Consider the following 22,917-nt stretch of genomic DNA (forward strand, 5'->3'; position numbering starts at 1 on the left):
TGCAAAAATTTCTTCCATTACTTTTTTCCTCTTCCATTCTCCTTTTCTTTGTGAGTTTTATCCCACCTCACCCTTAGTATTATTTAGGGGAATTTTGGGAGGGAGTGGACATAAACTCATGATAGTCTACTACATATAATTCAAGATCCCTGTTAATCAACTTTTCAGATTTAGCCCTTCAATTTGGTTGTCAGGTCCATTAAAGTAGGACCAATTTGGTCACATTAGGATGAATTCCACTTACTATACATTTCAGTTTTATTCAGATGTTGTTACTGTCATTGTCAAAATGAACTAGATGTTACTCTTTCTTCGTTTTGATATATAATAGGAAGAAAGGGCTCATTATTTCAGAGTATAAATTCCAAGTTTGACCTCAAACTCAGTCCCAAGTATAACACAGAGTTTTCAACATTACAAGGAATGTTATAATGAACTCTGTTTGCTGGGGTTTTCCACAGCCAGAATCCCAGTTGGATCAGCCTTTCTTAGATTTCCTACTAGTTTGACTTAAGTTTCATCCAAGCTGAAAAAATATTCTATTCTAAGAACCACTTTATCCAGTGGTCCCAGTTGTGTTCTGCAGGGAACTGAGCTTCTAAGAGGTATCTGTACAGATCCTAGAGAAGAATTTCAGATCATGACATCCTTCTCCTTTCCTATAATAAAATCACTTAGAGCATTTCTTCCAAAATGCAGAAGGTTTTGTAAATGTGTCAAGACTTACAGTAGTGAACATGTAAACACAAGTACTCCATATTTCAGAGTAACACTATTTTTTTTTTTTACAACGTTTAATGTATTGTTAAAGTACTGTATTTTAATGCAGATAACACACGTCTTCTAAGTTTGTCAACTGCGCCCTGTCCCCACAAGGTATTTTTGTAAGCACGCTATGCTAGTTTCTTTTTACAGCAACATGTAAAAAAATTGTCATGGGGTGCTTATGAAAATACCTCACAGGGAAGGAGGGTACAAACGTAGAAGGCATGCGTTATTTGTGTAAAAACACAGTATAGCAAGGATTTCTATCAGATTACTTCTAGCCTTATGAAACCATTGTAAAGGAAAAGGACAGGCAGGCAATTCAAATTTTAAAATGTTTCTATCCTGCAGGGTTTGGATGGATAGAGTGGAGTCTGATTCCTACTCTAGAGTGTACAGAATCTTTTTTTTTTTTTTTTAAATATTTACCTTCGCTTGCTAGAATTAATATTTTCCTGTTTTAGACACCTCATGTCCTTTGTTGATAAATCAAGATCGAGAGTATGTAGAGGTTCTGAGAAGACACATTTCTGTTTGAAGGTTTCTGTTTTCATCGTTATCGGTGAAGATCGTCAGGGCATCTGTTTTGCTCTAAAGCTTCCTTGAAGTGTCGCTGCTTCTGAGCACCAAGTGCTTCTGTCCTTAAGACCAAAAATAGATGCTGTTTTCATTATCATAGCTCAAAAGATCATCTTCTTTAACGAGATGTGTGTATCCCTTGCGGTTTCCACAGATTTAATGATCAGATTATTTAACGCAGAGCTTGGGAAGAAATAGCTCTGGTAAGATAGATAATGAAAACCTTCTTGAAAGTTAAACAAGTTTATTTCTTTTATTTTCTTCTCACATCTTTTCATTTCTCCTTCCTTTTATTCTTTGTTCATTATTTTTTTTTTTGTACTTTAAATGAAGGTTTACAGAGGAAATTAGTTTCTCGTTAAACAATCAATACACATATTGCTTTGTGACATTGGTTAACAACCCCATAACATGTCAACATTCTCCCTTCCTGACCTTGGGTTCCCCATTCCACCCTTCCTGTCCCCTCCGGCCTTCTCGTCCTTCCCCTTGGGCTGGTGTGCCCATGTAATCTTGTTTTGTTTTATGGGCCTGTCAAATCTTTGGCTGAAAGGTAAACCTCAGGAGTGACTTCAGTCCTGAGTTATAGGGTGTCCGGGGGCCGTACTCTCGAGATTTCTCCAGTCTCTGTCGGACCAGTAAGTCTGGTCTTTTTTTTTGAGTTAGGATTTTGTTCTATATTTTTCTCCTGCTCTGTCCAGGACCCTCTGTTGTGATCCCTGTCAGAGCAGTTGGTGGTGGTAGCTGGGCACCATCTAGTTGTCCTGGACTCAGTCTGGTGGAGGCTGTAGTAGTTGTGGTCCATTAGTCTTTTTGGACTAATCTTTCCCTTGTATCTTTGATTTTCTTCATTCTCCCTTGCTCCAGATGGGATGAAACCAGTGAAGTATCTTAGATGGCCACTCACACAAGCTTTTAAGATCCCAGACGATACTCACCAAAGTAGAATGTTGGAACATTTTCTTTATAAACTATGTTACGTCAGTTGAGCCAGATGTCCCCTGAGACCATGGCCCCCAGCCGTCAGCCCGGTAATTCAGTCCCTTAGGAAGTTTGGATGTGTGTATGAAACTTCCATGACCTTGCCTTGGACAAGTTGTGCTGGCTTCTCCAGTATTGTGTGCTGTCTTATCCTTCACCAAAGTCTTCCTTCTTTATTTTTGATGATTTCTAAAGGTATTCACCTGTCTTAATTTAACATGTTGCTACATTTACACATTTCTCACTGTGTTTTCACTTCAAGGGATTGTTGTCAGGAGAGAAAAAATTATTCGCAAGAAGGATTGGATGCATCAGGATTTAGGTATACAGTATGTAATCTAACTTGCTTTAGACAACTCTGTGAGGTATTGTGTATTAGGTGTTGGTAGTTGGAAGGAGAAAAATTGCTTCTTTGCTAATTTTAGAAAGTTCTGCCTGTGTTTCTGAATGTGGGGCAAAAGGAATAGAAAGAAGAAAATAGAAGTAATTTAAGGGAAATAAAGAAATGTATGTGAAAGTACTTTGCACACTACAAAGTAGCATTTGAACTGCCGACCTTTTAGTTAGCTGCTAAACACTTAACCAGTGTTCGTTCCACCAGGGCCCCATATACAGGTGTTAGTTATTGTTATTGCAAGGATTGAACTTATCCTTCACCAGTGAGAAAAAAAGTCCATAAAGATGCCTTAAAGAAAAAATGGGAAAAAAGGAAAAGAAATAGCTTGGACGAGAAGAAGTTAAGGAAGAAGAAACAATGTGGGAAAACGGGGAATTTTTATAGTTTTTTTTTAATCTGAAAGTGCAGTAGTACTTGTACTTCCCTGTTAAGCAGTTGGGTTAACAATTATTTTATTTACTAACCAGAAGGAATGTTCTGTTGAAAATAATTTGAAGAAAGAATGTTGTCATATGAGGTGGTAAGAATCTGATAGAAACCACTAGATGACCTTCCCAGCTCTAAATAAGGATCATAGGGGCTGAAAGTAGATCGCTAGACCTTTCTTCCTAATCTGTCTTAGTCTGGAAGCTCCACTGAAACCTGCCAGCATCATAGCAACACACAAGGTTGTTGATGGGCGGTAGCTGTGTATGAGTTGCATTTGCCAGGAATCGAACCCAGGGCTTCTGCATGGAAGGAGAGAATTCTACCACTGAACCACCACTACCCCCTCAGAGGAGACATTGAAAAACTAACTGAGTTGCCCCACAACCAATTACCTAGCCAGTGGAAAAGCCATCCCCTTTACAGATTTTAAATTTGTCTTCCCATTTCCACAATTACTTCACGTTAGAGCAATTGGTTCAGTTGTGTTTCTGGAGAGTCTCCTTGTTGGATTTCTCTAAAAGAGGTCCTTGTTAAATAACAGTGGTCGCTTACAAATAACACTCCCAGGGCATGTTTTAGGCTTGCCTGTATTTGTGTTAAATCACTTCAAATGATGTCTGCTTAAGGAATACTATTTTAATTCTCTAAGAACGGAGAAATAAAAAAGGCATCTCAACAGCCAAAGTGTTAGCCTGTGCACTGTGTGTACACAGAGCCCTTCAGACCTTTATCAGGAGCTTGGTATTTTAAGTTTAATTTTCTCATACTTCTTTAGTTTATTTGGTTTCCAAAATCATAACTGACTTGAAGAAGGGGAAGGTTGGCATCCTAACAGCAATGAGACACGACTCCTGAGGGTAAGGGACAGGAGAGAGCTAAACTATAAAAGGCAGCCAAAATATCCCCTAAAGCCTAGCAGCCAGCAGCCTTCAAGTAGAGGAGCAAAGAGCATTTGTGCCTCAGAAGGTTCTGGAAGCATCTGTCTTGCCACTGGCCTTTATAGGCAGGTTTTGCCCAGTTACCAGCAGCACATGCATTCAGGTAAACTCACATCCTGTCCCATAGATTTCTTTTACCCAGATCCAGCTCTACTTGGTTATTTATCTTAGCTCTACACCTGTACTTGTAACTTGGATTTTACCTTTGGCCCTCCAAAGTGTGTTTCTATCTGTGCTTTCCCTGGTGTGTGAACTTCAGCTATCTCTTCCTTTTGATTCTCAGTGTGCCCTATTGATTTCGTAGGAACATCCTACCCTGGCCTTTTCTTGATGGTACAAACCCAAGTCCTGCCTACTATCTGCTGGGCCAGCTTCTTTTCCTTGCAGGTAGTATTCTTGTGTTCCAACAGAGTAAAGTAATTTATAGTCGTATTGATGATCCTGTGTCACCAAAGATTATTCATATTCTGGATTCTCTGAGGACAGTGTTACCTTTTAGAAAAAAAAAAAATTAATGTAGTGTGGTTGAATTTAAATACATTTTATTATTTGGATGGGTAACCCTTCAAGCGTTAGGAAAATCTTGATCAGTTTCTGTCTTATTCCTTGAGGTTTCTGAAAAGCGGAAATTATATTGAGTTGTAACTGCAGAGTGTCGCAGAGAGCAATAATGAGCTATAGAATATATTATTTTCGAAGAGCACAAACAACCTTTTTAGTAGCTTACAACAGCTTTTGTAAAAAATCAAAGTGATTTTTTTCCATTTACAAGTTCACCTTTTTGGCCAATAGCAACAAATGCTTTAGCAGGGATATTATGATATCTTAAAATAGTTAAAAGAAGGTAGTAGAATGAGTGGATGTTGACACGAAGTGTTTATTTTGGAGAGAATTCTTGGCATGCTTGCCCCATATCAGCGTCATAAGAATTAGTGGAAGAGGGGGCATTAATGCATTTATTGAGGACTGATGTCCTTATGGGGAGCCCTGGTGGCACAGTGGTTAAGAGATTGGCTGCTAACCAAAAAGCTGGCAGTTCGAATCCAGCAGCTACTCCTTGGAAACCCTATGGGGCAGTTCTACTCTGTCCTTTTTAGGTTCACTATGAGTTGGAATTGCCTCGATGGTTAACAGGTCTGCTTTTTTGTTTGTTTTTGTAGAGCATTTATGGTAATGAATATATTATGGGTAGCACCATAATTATAGTAATTAAAAAGTTGCACACTAAACACTTTGTAGACTGGCAAATATATTCCCTTCCTCCCCTTGATGGCTTGCATTCAAGTGAGTAGTGCTTTTTTTCATTTTGGTCTCTTAGCTTTCTTAATCAAGAATGGCAAGAGGGAATAGCTATCGCAAAGAATTGTTTCTTTCTGGAGATATTGCTGATAGATGGGCAGAAAAAGCTTTGATGTTTTCAGGATCAAGTTATTTTTTAACAGTTCAAAAAAAATCACATAGTACATATTCATACAAAAATAAAAAACACCCCTCATTTTTCAAAATATTTCATCATAAATCTTCAGGCAATATTTATAGCATACAATGTGTTGGTATGTAGTATATAAACCATGTTAAATGTGATCAGTGATATCTCAGAGTTTCTGTATTAAAAGAAATGAAAAAGTGAGTAATATAAATATATGCCCATTGCCATTGAGTCGATTCTGATTAGGCCATAAACATAGACCTATAAAAAAAAAATATATAGCTGAGGTAAATTCTCAGAATTTTCAAGGAATGAAGACTTGATTATCTTGTTCCTGTGGCCCCAGAGGGTTAAAACTGAGCAAGTTGTTGTGTGAATAAGCATCTGGGAGGAGAGGGACCATGCTGTTAGAATAATGGTGTCCTGTCCTTTGCACAGCAGGATAATAAACAGACAAATATAAGTCTGTAACTTCTATTTCTTTGTATGCTCAAAATGTTCACACTTCCCTATTTTCCCATTTAAGAGACATTATTTTAATTTATGTAAGATTTCATAGTTTCTTAACCCTCCTTCTGAACATACAATATTTATTTATGTAAGAGTCCCTAAAGATTTTCTTCTGTGAAGAGAAAAGTAAATGAATTTGAATGTGATTTGTAGCTTTGATTTGAGTCAATTAGGATGAGAAAGGAAGGACTATTTCTATTCCCACCGTTTAATTGGCCTCTTTACCTCATAATTGTGAGAACTCTTCACTTAGGTATTGGTTTATTCATTAACTCCACATTTACTGACTGCTTACTATATCCTATGCCCCTGGGGTACAAAGATAAATGACCAAGTCAGAACGCATCTGCTGGCTTTGGAACCAAATCTATCTATCCTGGCTGACTTCAATGAAGATAATTTAGTTCTAAAATTCTTACATGTTCCCAAGATGGCTTGGTTCTCATTCATGGTAACAAAGTAAACAAACTGGGGCAGCTGTAGAGATCCCAACAGCTGCCTTACCCATTGCCAGTTGGGTCAATTCTGACTCATAGTGACCCTATAGGACAGAGTAGAACTGCCCCACAGGGTTTCCAAGGAGCACCTGGTGGATTTGAACTGCCGACCTTTTGGTTAGCAGCCCTAGCTCTTAACCAGTGCACCACCAGGGCTACCAGTGGGTGCCTGGAGAACCTAAAAGCTACTCTTCAAAGTGTATTCCATTGCATTAGGTTTTCTAATGAATCTTGCTTCCTTTGGCAATATGGGGGTACACTTACCAAGAACTGGGTCACCCCAGCCCACTTGTGGATTTGTCAAGCCCTAGGCAGAAGAATGGATAGGTGACTGAAGTGAGATGGCATAGCTGCTGTCTTTAGATGCACTATGATAGGAAATGTCAAGGGCAAGTGCCATTGCCAGCTCCACGTTCCCCCCACTTCTTGCCTTTACTTCCATGTTTTCCTTTTCATTAGATTAGTCACACTAGGAAGGATCCTTGAATTGGAGCTTCTCAAGAAGCCTTGTATGATCATGGACAGTGGTTTGGAAAGGTTGGTACCTAAAAGCTAAACTCATGGGAAGAAGAGCTGTCTTTTGAAACTTTTGCTAATATGGTATTTTTTGATTCTCTTAACTTCTGCTATGGGTAGGATTTCCTCACAAATGCCCTTTTCCATCCTTATATGTACTGGAATGTATGTTTATTTACTTTAAAACAGGGTTAGACTACTCTCACTTTTTTTGGGTAGCATTCTAGAGCCCAAGAATTTGAAGCTCTGTGTCCTCGAAGATTTACTTGTCACCTCATCTCAGCAAAGAGCCTTGCCAGCGATTTTATTGAGAAAATTGATGTCAGCTGTTTTTTTGCCTCCAGTATCCCAACACTGCTAACTACGAACTTATGAGAGCCAGATTTTTTTTTTTTTTTTTTTATGGAATAGCTGAAAACTTTTTTTTTTTAATTATTGCCAAAATAAATACAACACAGCATTTGCCAGTTTAACATTTTTCGTGTGTAGAATTCTGTGCCACTAATTTTACCAATCATGTTGTGCAATATCACCAGTATCGATTGCCAGCTTTCATCGCCATAAACAGGAACTTGGTGCTTTCTAAACGATTCCTTGTAAGAGCCGGATTTACCTTTACTTTCTTTCCTGTAATATCAGAGGGTCATGGGTTTCTCGTTCCTCTTCAAGGGCAGCCCTTTCATCTGTACTTCTGGTGCTCCTCTCACCTCTTCGGGAACTTATTCCTTCTTTGCCTTCTCCTACCTGGGCCTTCAGCCTTTCCTTCTACTGATTCCTTCAGCCTATAGATACATGTTCTTCCCTTAGTACTCAACCCTTCTGACCTCCAGTGGCCACCCATTCTCCTTCCTCTTCTCCAGGACCCTGGCATGTATGTGCTCTGTCCATTCTACTATCTCTGCCTTTACCACTTTACTGAAACTGCCATCACTCAGCGTGGCCAGTGACTTCTTAAGTGTCAAATCCAAAGGTATGTTTTTCATTTCTTTATTGATCTCTTTGTAGCCCGTCGTACCTCTCTGCCATTCTTTTTTGTCCTTCTTCACAAGATCTTTTTTCTCTGCCGATTCTAAAATTGTTCATCTTTTGTGGTTGTTGTTGTTAAGTGCTGTTGAGTCTATATCGACTCATAGTGACCCCATGTGACAGAGTGGAACTGCCCTATAGGGTTTTCTGGACCGTAGTCTTTACTGGGACAGATAGCTGGGCCTTTTTCCTGTGGAACTGTTTGTGTGTTCAAACCATCAACCTTTAAGTCAGCAGCCAAGTGCTTAACTGTGGTGCCATCATGGCTCTTTTCATGTTCTCTGGGGTTCTTCTTTTGGCACTAATCTTGTAATTTTCTTACTTTGTCCATGTTCCTTCAATAATAACACTTACTGACATGGTTTCCACTACTCTAATGTTGTTGTTCTATGTAATAGTCACTTGTATGACTTTACTTCCAACTCAGACTTCTTCCCCAAGCTTCACACTCAAGAATATCTGGGTATCTCCACTCAAATTTTCTATATCTAGATTTCTAATGTTCCCAATTAAACTACTTGTCTTCCTTATTAAACCTGTTCTTTCTCCTCTGTTCTCTACCTCACTGCCATTCACTCACATGCAGTTAATCATCACATTGTTCTTCTTTTAGCTTCTGGATGTTTCCCTAGTATTAATTCTTCTTTCTCCTTTCCTGCCTACTTCTGTTGCGCTAATCTTCACCCTTGTCGTTTACTGTCTGGATAACTGTAAACAGACCAGGCCTACCTGGTCTCCCTTTCTGCCTCCTTTTAGCCCATTTAGAGAGTAACGTATCTATCTAAAACTGAGATCTGACCTATCAGTGGCTGCCTGTAACCATGATAAAGTCAGTTGTTTGATATGCGGTCAAGGCTGCCAGCTGGCTCCTGGCTTCTCCCCTAGGCTCACAGTGCTGACCTCATCCTTGAGACTCTGGCAACACTGAATTACACTATGCAATTTCTTACCTCTGCCTTTTCTTTCATTGTCCTGTCTTCTATCCCCAGCTTGGCTAAGTCCTACCCAACCCTTAGTACATTCTAGGCATCCCTCTTTCTCAGAAGCCTTCCCTGACCCCTCTGTTTCTGGGTCAGGGGGTCCTGCTTGACACGAATCTCAATCATTGAACATATCACACAGCCTCATGGGGGTCAGTTTGAGTGTCTCTCTCTTAGCTTCGCTAGACTTTACTCTCCGTAAAGACAGAGATGGCATCTTATTCATCACTATAGCTCTAGGATATAGCCTGGCACATAGTAGGTGTACAACAATATATATACTTTTCAAAATTAATAGACTTCTTTTTTTTTTTTAGGTTTAAAGAAAAATTGAGTAGTAAGTACAGAGAATTTCCACATATACCTCCCACATTCACGTACAGTTTTATCTGTTATTAATCTTGTGTTAGTGTGCTATATGTGTAACAGTTGATGAACCATTATTGATACATTGTTTTTGACTAAAGTCTGTAGTTTATATTGAGGTTCACATTTTGTATTGTACAGTTCTGTGGGTTTTGACAAATGCATAATGTCGTGTCCACCATTATAGCATCATACATAACAGTTTCACCTCCCTCAAAGTCCCCGTGCTTGCCCTATTCTTCCCTCCTTCCCTCCCTCTGAACCTCTGCCAACCACTTATGTTTTTACTGTCTCAATAGACAGTAAAACGTCATTTAGTTTTTCTATGACAGAGTGTCATATAGTTGGAATCATAACAGTATGTAGCTTTTTCTAACTGGTTTCTTTTCACTTGTCAATATACTTTTAAAGTTTCTCCATGTTTTTCTGTAACTCAGTAGCTCATTTTTCTTTTTTTTAAATCACTGAATAATTCTCCATTGTATGAATGTACCACAGTTTGTTTACCATATCCATCTTATTGGACAAGGGGAGTAATTAACCACTTTGGATTTTTAGCAATTATGAATAAAGCTGCTCTAAACATTCTTGCACAGATTTTTACATGAACATCATTTTCAATTCACTTGAGTAAATAGATAGTAACATGATTACTGGATGGAATGGAAGCCTACGTTTAGCTTTGTAAGAAGCATTCAGATTGTCTTCCAGAGTGGCCAGACCATTTTTCCTTCCCACCAGCAGTGACTGAGAGGTTCAGTTGTTCCACATCCTTGCCAGCATTGGGTGTCAGTGTTTTGGATTTTAGCCATTCTAATAGGTGGGTATGGGTATCTCGTTGTTTTGATTTGCAATTCCATGTGGACGTATGCTATTGAGCATTTATCGTGTGCTTATTTACCCTCTAAATATCTTCTTTGAACATATTTTTTAAATGAAAAATAGTAAATCAATTTGAGATCTAAAAAAATGGGCAAAAGTAATCTACATAGAGAAGTTACCCTTAAGAAAAGGCATGAAGGGGACTCTTGGGATACAAGTAATATTTTGGTTTTTGATCTGGTGTTTTTAATTTGAAAAAATTTATTGAGTTGTCTACTTGCAATATGTGTACTTTTCTGTATATGTTATACTTCAATGAAAATTAAAAAAAAAAATTTTTTTGACGTCTAACCTAACCAATACAGAAAATTCTTTTTTCCTTTCTAGCTTTAGGAGTTTTTACAGGATATTAGTTCAGATATCACCACAAAGAACTATGAGAGTGCTATTCCTAGATGTTAAGGAAGAGCAAGATGAGAAAGCATTAGTGAAGCTGGGATTGCCCAGTCTTCCAAAGAGCGCCTGTGAGGTTCAGGCCTGATGGATAGACTTGCAGTGACCTGCACTCTGTCTCAGTTCTTAAGGGTCCACATGCTAATCACAGGCAAGCTCAGTGCCTGCCTGCAGTGACTCAAATGTGACTGAATAATTCATAAACGTGGTTATCTGGAAATTTGGGGTCATCATTAGCGTTTTAATGATAACAGAACAAACAAACAAAAAGCAAAAAAAATAACGGCAGTCATTATCCTAAATCTCTGTTTTGTTTCTTCCCTTTTTTGTCTCCCCCCACCCCAGTTACACACCTCTGTCTTTCCTGAGTACTTGGAAACTGCCGAAGCCCCTGCTAATGTGCTGACTGGTCGCTATGGGCAGACGGTACCCAGAGGGTCACTGTCGTCCAGGCAGCTCATGTACGTATGAGATTGGTCTCTCTCTTTTATTTATTTATTTTTACCATTAAATTTTCATTGTAGAATATTGCAGGGCACTGAACTGGTAAAGGCTTGTAAGGTTTAAATGAGAGTGTTTAGAAATGTGAAAGAATAGATCGCTCTAGGGGAAGTTTTTCATATGGAATCATAGGAAATGTTATCTAGATTAGAATTTTAATAATCACATGGCCCTGTAAGATTAAAAGTGTGTATTAACAATCTCCCTTTTCTGTTTAAATGCATTTATTCATACACTGGAATTTTTTTTTAAAGCTTTTGTTTATCTTCATCGTATATAATATCTTGAACAATAGTGATGGCATCAAAAACATTTCCCACTGATTCTTTTAATTTCATTCAAATTGGAAGATGCATGGACCCAGAAGAGATGTCCTCTGGGTATGTCTTTGTTTAGTATGTATTAGAGAGTGTCCCTAGCTCTGATTTCTTAAATTCTCCAAAACAGAAACTCTTTAGTCCCTCAGCGAAGACCCTCAGTGTCTCACATCTAAGTTTTTCCAAAAGTCTTGTGAAAACTGCTATAATTGCAATCTTTTCCTTTTTTGTCTTTAATCCTGATTTATGCAGGAGAAAAATACTACCCATTTAATGATCTCTCTTAATTTATGTAAAGAATAGTTTATCTCAGACTTACTTTTTGTTCCCTTTAGCTATTCAGTGTTGGGCCAACTATTCAGATATTTGTTTTTGTTACTTCCCTTTGGACCCTTGAAAACTTGGTTGGAAGTCAGGAGTCATCACCTTTTTTGTGTTTGGGATAATTCCCCGGAGTATCTTTGCTCCTATGTATTTTCTGTAGTTATATTTATTAATATTCTAATGCTGCCCCCCCACCTTCAAGTCCCATTTTCTTACAGTACTCAGTTCTTTTTCTTTTAATACACAAGGTAGAACCACTCTTAAGTTCTTACCCAGGCAGGTGCTTGTGAAATAAGTCAGATAGTCAAAAGTAGTGGGATATTAACAGCAGTGGGGACGGAGTGGGGATTAGGCCAGCTTTTAGCGTTAAAGCCAATAGTGTTGGGGTAAACAGCTTTAATACATTTTTTTAGTGGCCTCCCAGGGCATTAACCAGTGATCAGTTGCCACAGAGTAGACTCTGACTCATGGCGACCCCAAGTGGGTCAGAGTAGAACCGTGCTCCACGGGGTTTTCAATGGCGGATATTTTGGAAGTAGATCTCTGGACCTTTCTTCCAAGGAACTTCTGGGTTGACTTGAACCACCAGCCTTTCATTTAGCAACTGAGTGTGTTAACTGTTTGTATCATCCACAGACTCCAAGGGAATTACTATATTACTATTAGCAATTTTCATAATGATCATCATCAAAAAAGGGTTAGATTTGTATACTGTGCAATTAAAAAAAAAAAAGTTGCTATAGAGTTGATTTTGACTCCTAGCGACCCTATTGTTCAGAGTAGAACTGTCCCATAGAATTTCCAAGGAGTACCTGGTGGATTTGAACTGCTGACCTTTTGGTTAGCAGACGTAGCTTTTAACCACTATGCCATCAGGGTTTTGGTCGGTAAACTATGGCCGTTGGGCCACATCCAGCCTGTGCCTGGTTTTGTAGGCGCTAAGAATGGTTTTTGTATTTTTAAGTGTTTACATTTTAAATTGCCTTAGAAGCACCTACATAATCTCTTCTATGGAGTCCCTGGGGGGCACGAGTGGTTAAGCGCTTGACTACCAGCTGAAAGGTTGGCGGTTTGTACCCACCCAGAGGCACGTTGGGAGACAAGACTGGCCATCTGCTTCTTGTCTTGAAAACAATATGGAGCAGTTCTACTTGGCACACATGGGGTTGCAGTGAGTCGCATTCAGCTCAATGGCAACTAACAACAATCTCTGTTTTGCCTCTTAGCTCTAAAAACCTAAAATATATATTATCTGGCCCATTAAAAAAATTTTTTTTTTGCCCACTCGTGCTATAGATGAAAGTTGGAAGGCATGTATTATTATTGAAATTGTTTGTATTTAACTGATTTTTTACCTCCCCAAATAGTAATTTTATATAGTCTAGTCTCATATGTTTTGAGGAACATTTTCTTATAAAGTTCTAACCTTTGGCCTCTTGGAATGGAAATGTAAATTTATCTGGAAAATTGACACATGTGGCCCTGCTCATTTTTGCCATCTTGGTAAGTGATGCGTCATCCATTAGCCACGTACCTCTTCTGAGCTCACCAGAGGGCTTCTAGCTGCAGAGTTCTGTGCTGCCAAGTAGCTGAAGAAAATCTTTTGTTTTTCACTTGGCTTGTCTCTTACCTAGAGCTCTTGAGATGGAAATCGTCTACTTGTCTTACCATTATTGGGTACCAGCAACGTGCTAGCCATTCTTAGAATAGAGATGGCTGTGATCGCACGTGGTGAATGGCAGCCTCTGGGCCCCTGCGATGATCCCTTAGCCTGCAGAGTATCTGTATAACATGTTGCTCAAAATGTTTTCCACTAGAACTAGAATGTAGTCCCCACCCTCTTGTGGTTTTCATCTCTGATTTATCTCAGCATTGTTCATCCTGTAGTCCAACACATTAAAACTGTCATCTGTTTTGTGTGATCTGTTTTCCATTCTTTTTCCACCTTTCTTGTACCTCCCTGCTCCTGATTATTAAATCATGTTTGCTTGTTAAAACCTCCAGCCAACATTCTTTAGTGGGCACTCTTAGCTGGAGAAAACATTAACCTCAGCTGCTCTCTCTGCCGTCACCTAAGGCAAGAAATCTAGGATGACGTGGGGCCACTGGGCCAGGCCTGGGTCTGAATAAGGCCACACTGTTCCCTAGAGAAAGGAAGCTATTTCTGGGGGGAAGAAAAATCCTTTGGAGTTTATAATTTTATCATTAAGTATGATCAGAACCATCAATCAATGGTTGGCAGCACATACTGCTATTCCCTGAATGGTTTGTGAGGCTTATGGGGCAAATTGGAGCTGCAGATTTTCTTTCTTTCTGGTTTGGGGTCATCGTACTTCCTTTCCAGGCTATCTTCTTTTAGAACAAGATGTTCTTTGGTGGAGTGTGGAGTGGCAGCCGCTGAGCACCAAAATAAAAAGTAAATAGCTGGAGCTGACTGCCCCTGAATTTTCATACAGATATTTGTGCTTGAGTTAAGACTGGAATTTTTAATTCTCCTGGGAATTGCTGACAAAATTACATCTTTGTTGATTTTTGTTTATGCTTGCCCCTCCCTTTGCACATCTGCAGCCACTGCTCTGGCCCTGGGCCACAGGTCTGGACTGTTCCTGTAATCTCCTGATGGGCCTCTTGTCTGCAGTCTCTATCCCTGTGAAAATTTCTTTTCATTAAAAAAAGTTTTTATTGTAAAATATGTACAACAAAAAGCTTGCCACTTCACAGGAGGGAACAGGAAAACTGGTAATAGGGAACCCAAGGTCGAGAAGGGAGAGTGTTGACGTGTTGTGGGGTTGTTAACCAATGTCATAAAACAATATGTGTACTAACTGTTTAATGAGAAAGCTTCATCTAAAGTACAATTAAAAAAAGGTAAGAAAAAAATTTTGCCATTTTAATCATTTTGAAATGTACAACTCAGTGACCTTAATTACATTCACCATGCCGTGCTACCGTCACCACTAACCATTTCCAGAAGCACTGTTGCTGCTGCTTCTGACACACAGTGACCTCATGTGACAGAGTAGAACTGCTGCATAGGGTTTTCTTGGCTGTAATTTTTTAAAATCTTTATGGAAGCAGATCACCAGGTCTTTCTCCTACAGAGCAGCTTGGTGGGTTTGAACTGCTAACCTTTCGGCTAGTAGCCAAGTGTTTAGCCATTGTGCCACCAGGGCTCTTTGACCCCAAACAGAAACTCAATACCCCTTCAGGGCAATAAATCCTATTCCCTCTTCCCCTCCCCACTAGTAGCTACCAATAAAGGTTTGTTTCTATGCATTTGCCTAACTTAGATACCTTACATAAATGGAATCGTACAACATTTGTTCTTTTGTGTCTGACTTACTTCATTCAGCATAATGTTTTCCAAGGTTCATCCATGTTGTAACATGTATAACAATTTCATCTCTCTTTAGGGCTTAATAACATTCCACTGCATGTGTATATCATGTTTTGTGTATCCATTCATCTACCGATGGACATCTGGGTTTTCCACCTTCCGGGTATGGTGAATAGTGCCTCAGTGAACGTTGGTGTACCTGTGTCTCCCTGTAAATTTGACCCGTGCATGTGGCCAAATTGATCTAGCTGAAACGCAGCTCTGGTCATGCCATTTCCCTGCAGAGAATGTGTCATGCATTACCAGAAGGCCTAGCCAAAAGAACCTTGACATTCCAGCCCTCCACGTTTGTTTTCACTACTGCTTATCCTTGATATCCTTTACCAAAAAACCCCAAACCTATCACCATTGAGTCGATTGCAAATCATAATGACTCTATAGGACAGAGTGGAGCTGCCCTATAAGGCTTTCAAGGCTGTAAATCTTTACAGAAGCAGACTGCCACATCTTTCTCCCACAAAGCAGCTGATGGGTTTGAAGCGCCAACCTTTTAGCGAGCAGCCGACCACTTAACCACCTCACCACTGGAGCTCCTTTACTCATGATGACTGGAGGTCCCCAGGTGGTGCGAACGTTTTGCAGTTGACTTCTAACCTAAAGGTTAAGAGTTCGAACTCACCCAGCAGCACCATGGAAGAAAGTCCTGGTGATTTCCTTCCTTAAAGATCATAGCCAAGAAAACCCTATGGAGCAGTTCTACTCTATAACACATGGGGTCACCATTAGTCAGAATTGACTTGAAGGCAACAGGTTATGGCTTACTCATGGTTAATAATTGTTGTTGCTAGTGTTATTACCCTTCAGTGGATATCTAATGCCAGCCTAAGTGGACTGCTCCTATAGGACATACGCTGTGGCTCTGAATCTCTGTGTTGTGTCCCATGCTGTTTGTTCCCTCTCTGATATGTGGGCCCATCTTTTGAAAACCTACTAAAATCCTACTCTGGCTTCAGTATGCAGCACAGTCGCCCCCTGCCCCAGGGAGCCTTCCCTAGTTTCCCAGCTGGGAGCATATATTTCTACAACTCTTCGACAGTCTCCCTCTGGAAGCTTGTGTCCTAAATCATTGTATTTTGGCACGTGTGTATACTGTTTCTGAACTTCAACACTGAGATCTTTTTCATTGTCCTCCTCTCTTCTGTTGGCAAGGACAGTACTTTATCCGTAGTAGATGCTCACATATTTGGGAAATCACCTTGGGCTTAACGATGGAGCTGGAGAATAACTGTTCCCAGGAAGCCCCCGAAAGGCGTTTTCCAGAGGCTTGGAAGAGCCTGTGCAGGCCAGGGCTAAGTGGGAAAAATTCAGGGCTTCAGGGCAGCCCATGTTGGGAGGGGCACTGTATGCCACTCACCCACCCTGAACGCTTTTCTGCCTTTCCATTCCTCTTACGTAGAAGGTGGACATTTCCTCTCTTTGTACGCTTAAGGGATTGCAATCTCAAAAGTTTAAGTAGTAACAGGCAGACACCTTCCCTCCTTGACTTCCTCACTCTCACTGCTGAAGGGCATTAGTTTTGTCTGAGGTGTACTACTCTGTGCCACACACTGAGTTCTCTATTTTCCTAAGTATTTTACTTCAAACTGGATAAACTTTGAAAGGTTCATCTTTCATAGCAACTCAAAAATAACTGTGATACTTGGTAGACTTATTTATGTGATGTTCTACAGGAAGGTGATAAAAGCAGTTGAGGGTAGGGGGCTGATTCACCTTAGTATGAAGAAGAACTTTTATGATGGTTAAAATATGCTGGTGAAGACCCATTAAATTGATTTTTACCATCCATTATTGGATCTCAACCCTCATTTTGAAAACCACTGGCTTAGAGATCACAAGTCCCTTGGTGGAGTAAATGGTTAATGGGCTTGGCAGCTAACTGAAAGGTTGGAAGTTCGAGTCTACCCAGAGGTGCCTTGGAAGACAGGCCTGGTGGTCTACTTCTGGAAAATCAGCCACTGAAGACCCTGTGGAGCACAGTTCTACCCTGACACACATGGGGTCGCTGTAAACTGGGATCTACTAGACAGCAACTGATAGGGATCACAAAACATTGGAGGGCAAGCACAATCAGAGGTTTGGGGTATGGAGGGAGTTCAGAACTGAGATGGGGTTTGAGGAAACATTTGGGATTTGAGTTATGACCAGGAGTCTGGGAACAGTGCTCAAGATCATTAATAGCTAAGTGGATGTTACCAGCCAGAATTACCAGGATGTGATGTAATGTTTCAAGAGAGGGGCTTTCTGCGCTGGTTTTAATTGACTTTCCTGGTGTGGGAGGGAGTGAAGCAGGATTGTCCAGATGCTGGTGATCACAGCAGGGGAACCTCGGGGGAGTCTCACCATTTTATTAAAAAGATTCTAGAATGTGGGAGCTGGGAAAGGTTAAAAGACAGCCAGATTTTTAAAATAATATTGATTAGATTTTTTTTTCTGACCAAGAAAAAACAAATCCACTTATTTTAGAAAATATGTAAATGCCGAAATGTTCAAAGGAAAAACCATCCTTAACATTTTACGTGTGTTTTTATAAGACCATAAGTATGTGTGTATACAGGCATGTATCCATAACTTTATATTAAGCATTATTGTGATCATACTGTACGTATTATTTTATAACCCTATTTTTGTTCACTTAATTCATCATGGAGCTTTCTGAAATTATTAAATTTCTAGTATGTGATTTTAAAATATTTTATATTTCATTGAGTTGATATAGCATAATAACAATCAATTCTTGTTCAACATTTAGATCTTTTTTAGTCTTTGGAGTTCTTCTAGATTAGTCATTGTTCATAGGCTTTTGTTTTTTTCCTTAAAAAAAATATATAAGTGAAATTGCAAAGTTTATGAAAGGGTTTGATTGCACATTTTAAAGACATTGGGATGTGTTTTGGTTATCTAGTGTTGGTATAACAGAAATACCAGAAGTGGATGGCTTTAACAAAGAGAAATTTGTTCTCTCACAGTCTAGGGGGCTAGAAGTCTGAATTCACGGTGTCAGCTCCGGGGAAAGGCTTTCTCTCTCTGTTGGCTCTGAGGGAAGGCCCTTGTCATTAGTCTTTCCCTGATCTAGGAGCTTCTCAGGCGCAGGGACCCTGGGTCCAAAGGATGCACTCCGCTTCCGACACTGCCTTCTTGATGGTATGAGGTGCCCATGTCTCTCTGCTGGCGTCTCTCTTTTATATCTCAAAAGAGATTGACTTAAGGTGCAACCTAGTCTTATAGATTGAGTCCTGCCTCCTTAACAAAACTGCCTCTAATCCTGCCTTATCAACATCATAGAGATAGGATTTACAACACATAGGAAAACCACATCAGATGACAAAAAGGTGGACAATCACACAATACTAGGAATCATGGCCTAGCCGAGCTGACACATATTTTTGGGTGATAGAGTTCAGTCCATGACAGGGTGTGTGTCCAAACTGTCCTTGGGGAAGTTTTATCCATTTCCATCTTACTATCTTTGTGTAAGGAACACTCATTTCTTCCTACTTTGGAGACAGAAGGAGAGGAAAAAAAATTCCAATTTTGATAGGTGAAATATGCTATATTTATTGTTTTTTTTATTTTGTATTTCTTTACTTTTTCCTAATATTGAGGGTTAACATTTTTTTTTTTTAATCTGGTCAGTGGCCAAAAATCAGGCAGATTAAATATGTTTTATGCCAATGAGAAAAAAAGTCAATTTGACTTGTGATAATGTGTCCAGTTTTCATTGTTATATTGGTTTTAAGCTAAAGCTGTGATTCTTCAAGGAGACAAGTTGCTAGGGTTGTCATAGCACAATAGTCACATTGATCTACAGATCACATAGTTGGGGAATTTAGTTGAAATATGAGAAAGGGCCTAGGACTTTGGGTTAAAGGGCAGGTGGCCTGTGATTCTGGGAAAATCCCTGGACTGGGAGATGGGAGGCCTGGTTTCTAGCCTTGACCCAGACATTTCTGGGCTGAGGGCCATGAAAGAGTCATTAGACCAGACTGGGTCTTAGATCTGACATCTGTGAATCAAGGGATTGGACTGGATGATATTTAAGGAATCTCTAGTTCAAAAAATTCAAGAATTCTATTATATTTGCTTTCCAGAGCAAGTACTGCAATCCAGGGTTGGCTCTAGGGAGAACCAAGCCATAGGCAGAGCAAATACATTCAAAACATGGAACTCAGAAAATTAATGGATAGCGAAGTAGTGTTTAACCTTGGGATTCTAACTGTTTAAAATACCTGCAAATAAGCTGAGATAAAAAGCATTTAAACTAGAATGGTTACAGCCAAGTAAGTACAAGTAATACACTTTAGTATATAACCAAAACCTGTTGCTGTGGAGTTGATTTCTGGCTCGAGTCAATTCTGACTCGTAGCAACCTCGTAGGTCAGAATAGGGTCCAGAACTGTGTCGGAATTGCCCCATAGGATTTCCAAGGGGTGCCTGGTGGATTTGAACTGCCTACCTTTTGGTTAGCAGCCGAGCTCTTACTCTTAACCACTGTGTCTCCAGGGCTCCTTAGTACTGGTCGCTAAAGAACAGAGCCTGGCTGGGTAGAAATATTCAATAAATGGAGGCTGGTTGCTATTGTTACCTTATAATTAACAATCAATCTCCCTATTGTTGATGTCTATTTTTCTTTTTTTTTTTCCTTTGGATATTATTGAGTTTATAGAATATCAACAATATGAGTATCTAGATAGAAAACCAACAACAACGACAAAAAAAACCCAAACCCGTCACTGTTGAGTTGATTCTAACTCATAGCGACCCTATAGGATGAAGTAGAACTGCCCCATAGTGTTTCCAAGCAGTGGCTGGTGGATTCAAACTGCCTACCTTTTGGTTAGCAGCCATCGCTCTTAACCACTGCACCACCAGGGCTCCTTAGTATATAACAGCAGTGACAAAAATAAAAAGTACTTTTACATGATAATGCCTTGGCTTATCTAATTAGCTTAGCACTCATTTCCTGGTGTAATCATGTAAATCCTTCTGATAGGAAGCGATTTAAGTACAGGACCTGAAACATAGCAAGTGCTCAGTAAGTATACATCGAATGGATGAATAAAAAAGTTCTTGCTTGAGAACTTAGCATTGATAAGGAGAAAAATTGCTTGTGTATTTAAAGTTTCACCAGATCTTCTTTTCCAACACACATGGTTCTATGGCTTTAACACTGTTCAAGATAACTCCATTCTGAACATAATAGCACCTGTAATTTGAACCCACCTGACTTTATCATTCTTCTTATTCTCATCTCCTTAGTGTCCTTTCCTGTGGACTGGGAAGCAGTTCCAGTTCCCTCTGCTGTGTTTTGAGATCAGTAGTTTCCTTTACTTCTGCTGGAACTAAATTGTAAAATCCTCTTATTCTTCTTTTTTCCTGTATTAGGTTCCTATTACTGCTATAACAAATTGCCACAAACTTAGTGGCTTAAAACATAAATTTATTCTCTTACAGTTCTGGAGACCAGAAGTCCAAAATGAGTCTTCACGGGCTATGCTCAATATGAAGACAGGGCTGTGTCCTTCTGGAGGTTCTGAAGGGAAGTCTGTTTCCTTGCCTTTTTCAGATTCTAGCCACCTCTTGTATTCCTTGGCTTGTGGTCCCTTCCTCCATCTGCAGAGTCTATCACTCTAATCTCTGCTCACATTACCTTTTTTTCTATAGTGAAATCTCCCTCTGTCTGTCTCTTAAAAAAAGCTAAAAAACAGACCTGTTGCTGTCGAGTTGATTCCAACTCACTATGACCCTGTAGGACAGTGTAGAATTGCCCCATAGGGTTTCCAAGGCTGTAAGTCTTTACGGAAGCAGACTGCCACATCTTTCTCCCATGGAGCAGGTGGTAAGTTTGAACTGCCAACCATTCAGTTAGCAGCTGAGCACCTAACCACTGTACCACCAGGGCTCCTTTTTATAAGGACATGATTATATTTAGGATCATCTAGATAATCTATGATATGTCTCCATCTCAAGGTCTTTAACTTAATCATATCTGCAGAGTCCATTTTTCCATATAAAGTGTCTTAGGCTGAGTTTTCTAGAGAAGCGAGACCAGTAAAATACACACACACACATAAACATATATATATATATGTATATGTAGAGAGAGGGAGAGAGAGAGATTTATCTTAAGGAAGTGGCTCACACTGTTGTAGAGGCTGGCAATTCTCAAAGTCCGTGGGTCAGGTGTCAGCTGGAGGCTTCTCTTGACTCATGGCTGCAGGGGCTGACGAACTCAGAATTGTCAGGATGCAGAGCGAGCAAAAAGCTGAAATGTCTGTTTATATTCGGATGCTGGCCACACCCCCAAAGAAACTCCCTTTCTGCTGATTGGCTACTCACAGCAGACCCCATCATGGGAGTGATCGCATATAAACACTGAGAATCATGGCCCAGGCAAGTTGACACACAATCTTAACCATCACAGCTGCTAACCAAGAGGTCAGAAGTTCTTAGTTTCCAATTAAAAAACCCATCCTTGAACTCCTATGCTAGGTACCCTAGCCAAAAGTATAGGACTACCCATTACCTCATAGGACAAAGGGGCAAGGGTATAGTACAAAGGGGAATATAAAGAAATTCCAAATTCCAAGACACTGTTTTGTAGACAAATCTTCAGTTGCAATTGGAGCAGACCCTACTAGTTTGTTGAGTAGGGTCAAAAAGAAAAAAAAAAAACAAAACAGTCTTCCTCCAAACTCCCTTCCAATTCATGTGTTTGCTCTTTGACTATATCTCTTCTATTATTGAACTTGCTCATTGAGTTTTTTTTTTTTCTAATTGAGACATAATTCACATACCATAAACTTCATTCTTTTAAAACGTACAATTTATTGGGTTTTAATATATTCTCAGAATTGTGCAATTATCACCACAATCTACTTCCACAATATTTTTATCATCCCAAACAGAAATCCTATTCCCCTTAGCAGTCATTCCCTATTCTCCCCACCCCCTACTTATCAGACACCGTAAATCTACATCCTGTCTCTATGGATTTGCCTATGGAATCATATAATATGTGGCCTTTTGTGACTGTCTTTTTCACTTAGCATAATATTTTCAAGGTTGATCCATGTTGTACTATGTATGTATCACTACTGTATTCCTTTTTATGGCCAAATAATATCCAGTAGCCAGCTAGATTTTGACTGGGATTACTTTGAATCTGTAGATCAATTTGGGAAGCATTTTCACCATTAACAGTATTAAGTCTTCCAATCCATGAACATGGATATCTTTCCATTATTTATGTCTTCTTTAATTTTTTTCAATAGTGTTTTGCAGTTTTCAGTTTACAAGTCTTGTACTTTTTTTGTTGAATTTATTCCTAAGTATTTTATTCTTCTCGATGTTTTATAAATGGAATTCTTTTCTTAATTTCATTTTTAGACTTTATTGCTAGTGTATAGGAATAGAGCTGATTAGATTTTGTTTTGCATTTTTTTTAACTAACAGACTTTATTTCTTAAAACTCTTAGTTTTATAGAAAAATTGAGCAGAAAGTGAGTTGATTTTGATACTGATCGTGTATGCTCATTGAGTTTATTCCAGTTATGTGTATATGATTCCTTCCTTCCTTCCTTCCTTCCTTCCTTCCTTCCTTCCTTCCTTCCTTCCTTCCTTCCTTCCTTCCTTCCTTCCTTCCTTCCTTCCTTCCTTCCTTCCTTCCTTCCTTCCTTCCTTCCTTCCTTCC

At 39.5% G+C, this 22,917-nt stretch overlaps 1 protein-coding gene across 8 annotated transcripts in view; it reads left to right on the forward strand.

Moving 5' to 3' along the window:
- APBB2 (amyloid beta precursor protein binding family B member 2) overlaps positions 1 to 22,917 on the forward strand; it is a 443,058-nt gene that overhangs the window by 157,220 nt on the left and 262,921 nt on the right. For 7 of the 8 annotated variants that reach the window (XM_049886955.1, XM_049886954.1, XM_049886956.1 and 4 more), the window contains one exon: positions 11,034 to 11,149. The exons of the other annotated variant lie outside the window; for it this stretch is intronic. The gene's annotated coding sequence lies outside the window, so the exon portion shown is untranslated. The remainder of the gene's footprint in view (positions 1 to 11,033; positions 11,150 to 22,917) is intronic. 8 annotated transcript variants of the gene reach the window in all.

This window comes from Elephas maximus, chromosome 5, assembly GCF_024166365.1.
Source record: "Elephas maximus indicus isolate mEleMax1 chromosome 5, mEleMax1 primary haplotype, whole genome shotgun sequence".
Classification (NCBI taxonomy): domain Eukaryota; kingdom Metazoa; phylum Chordata; class Mammalia; order Proboscidea; family Elephantidae; genus Elephas; species Elephas maximus.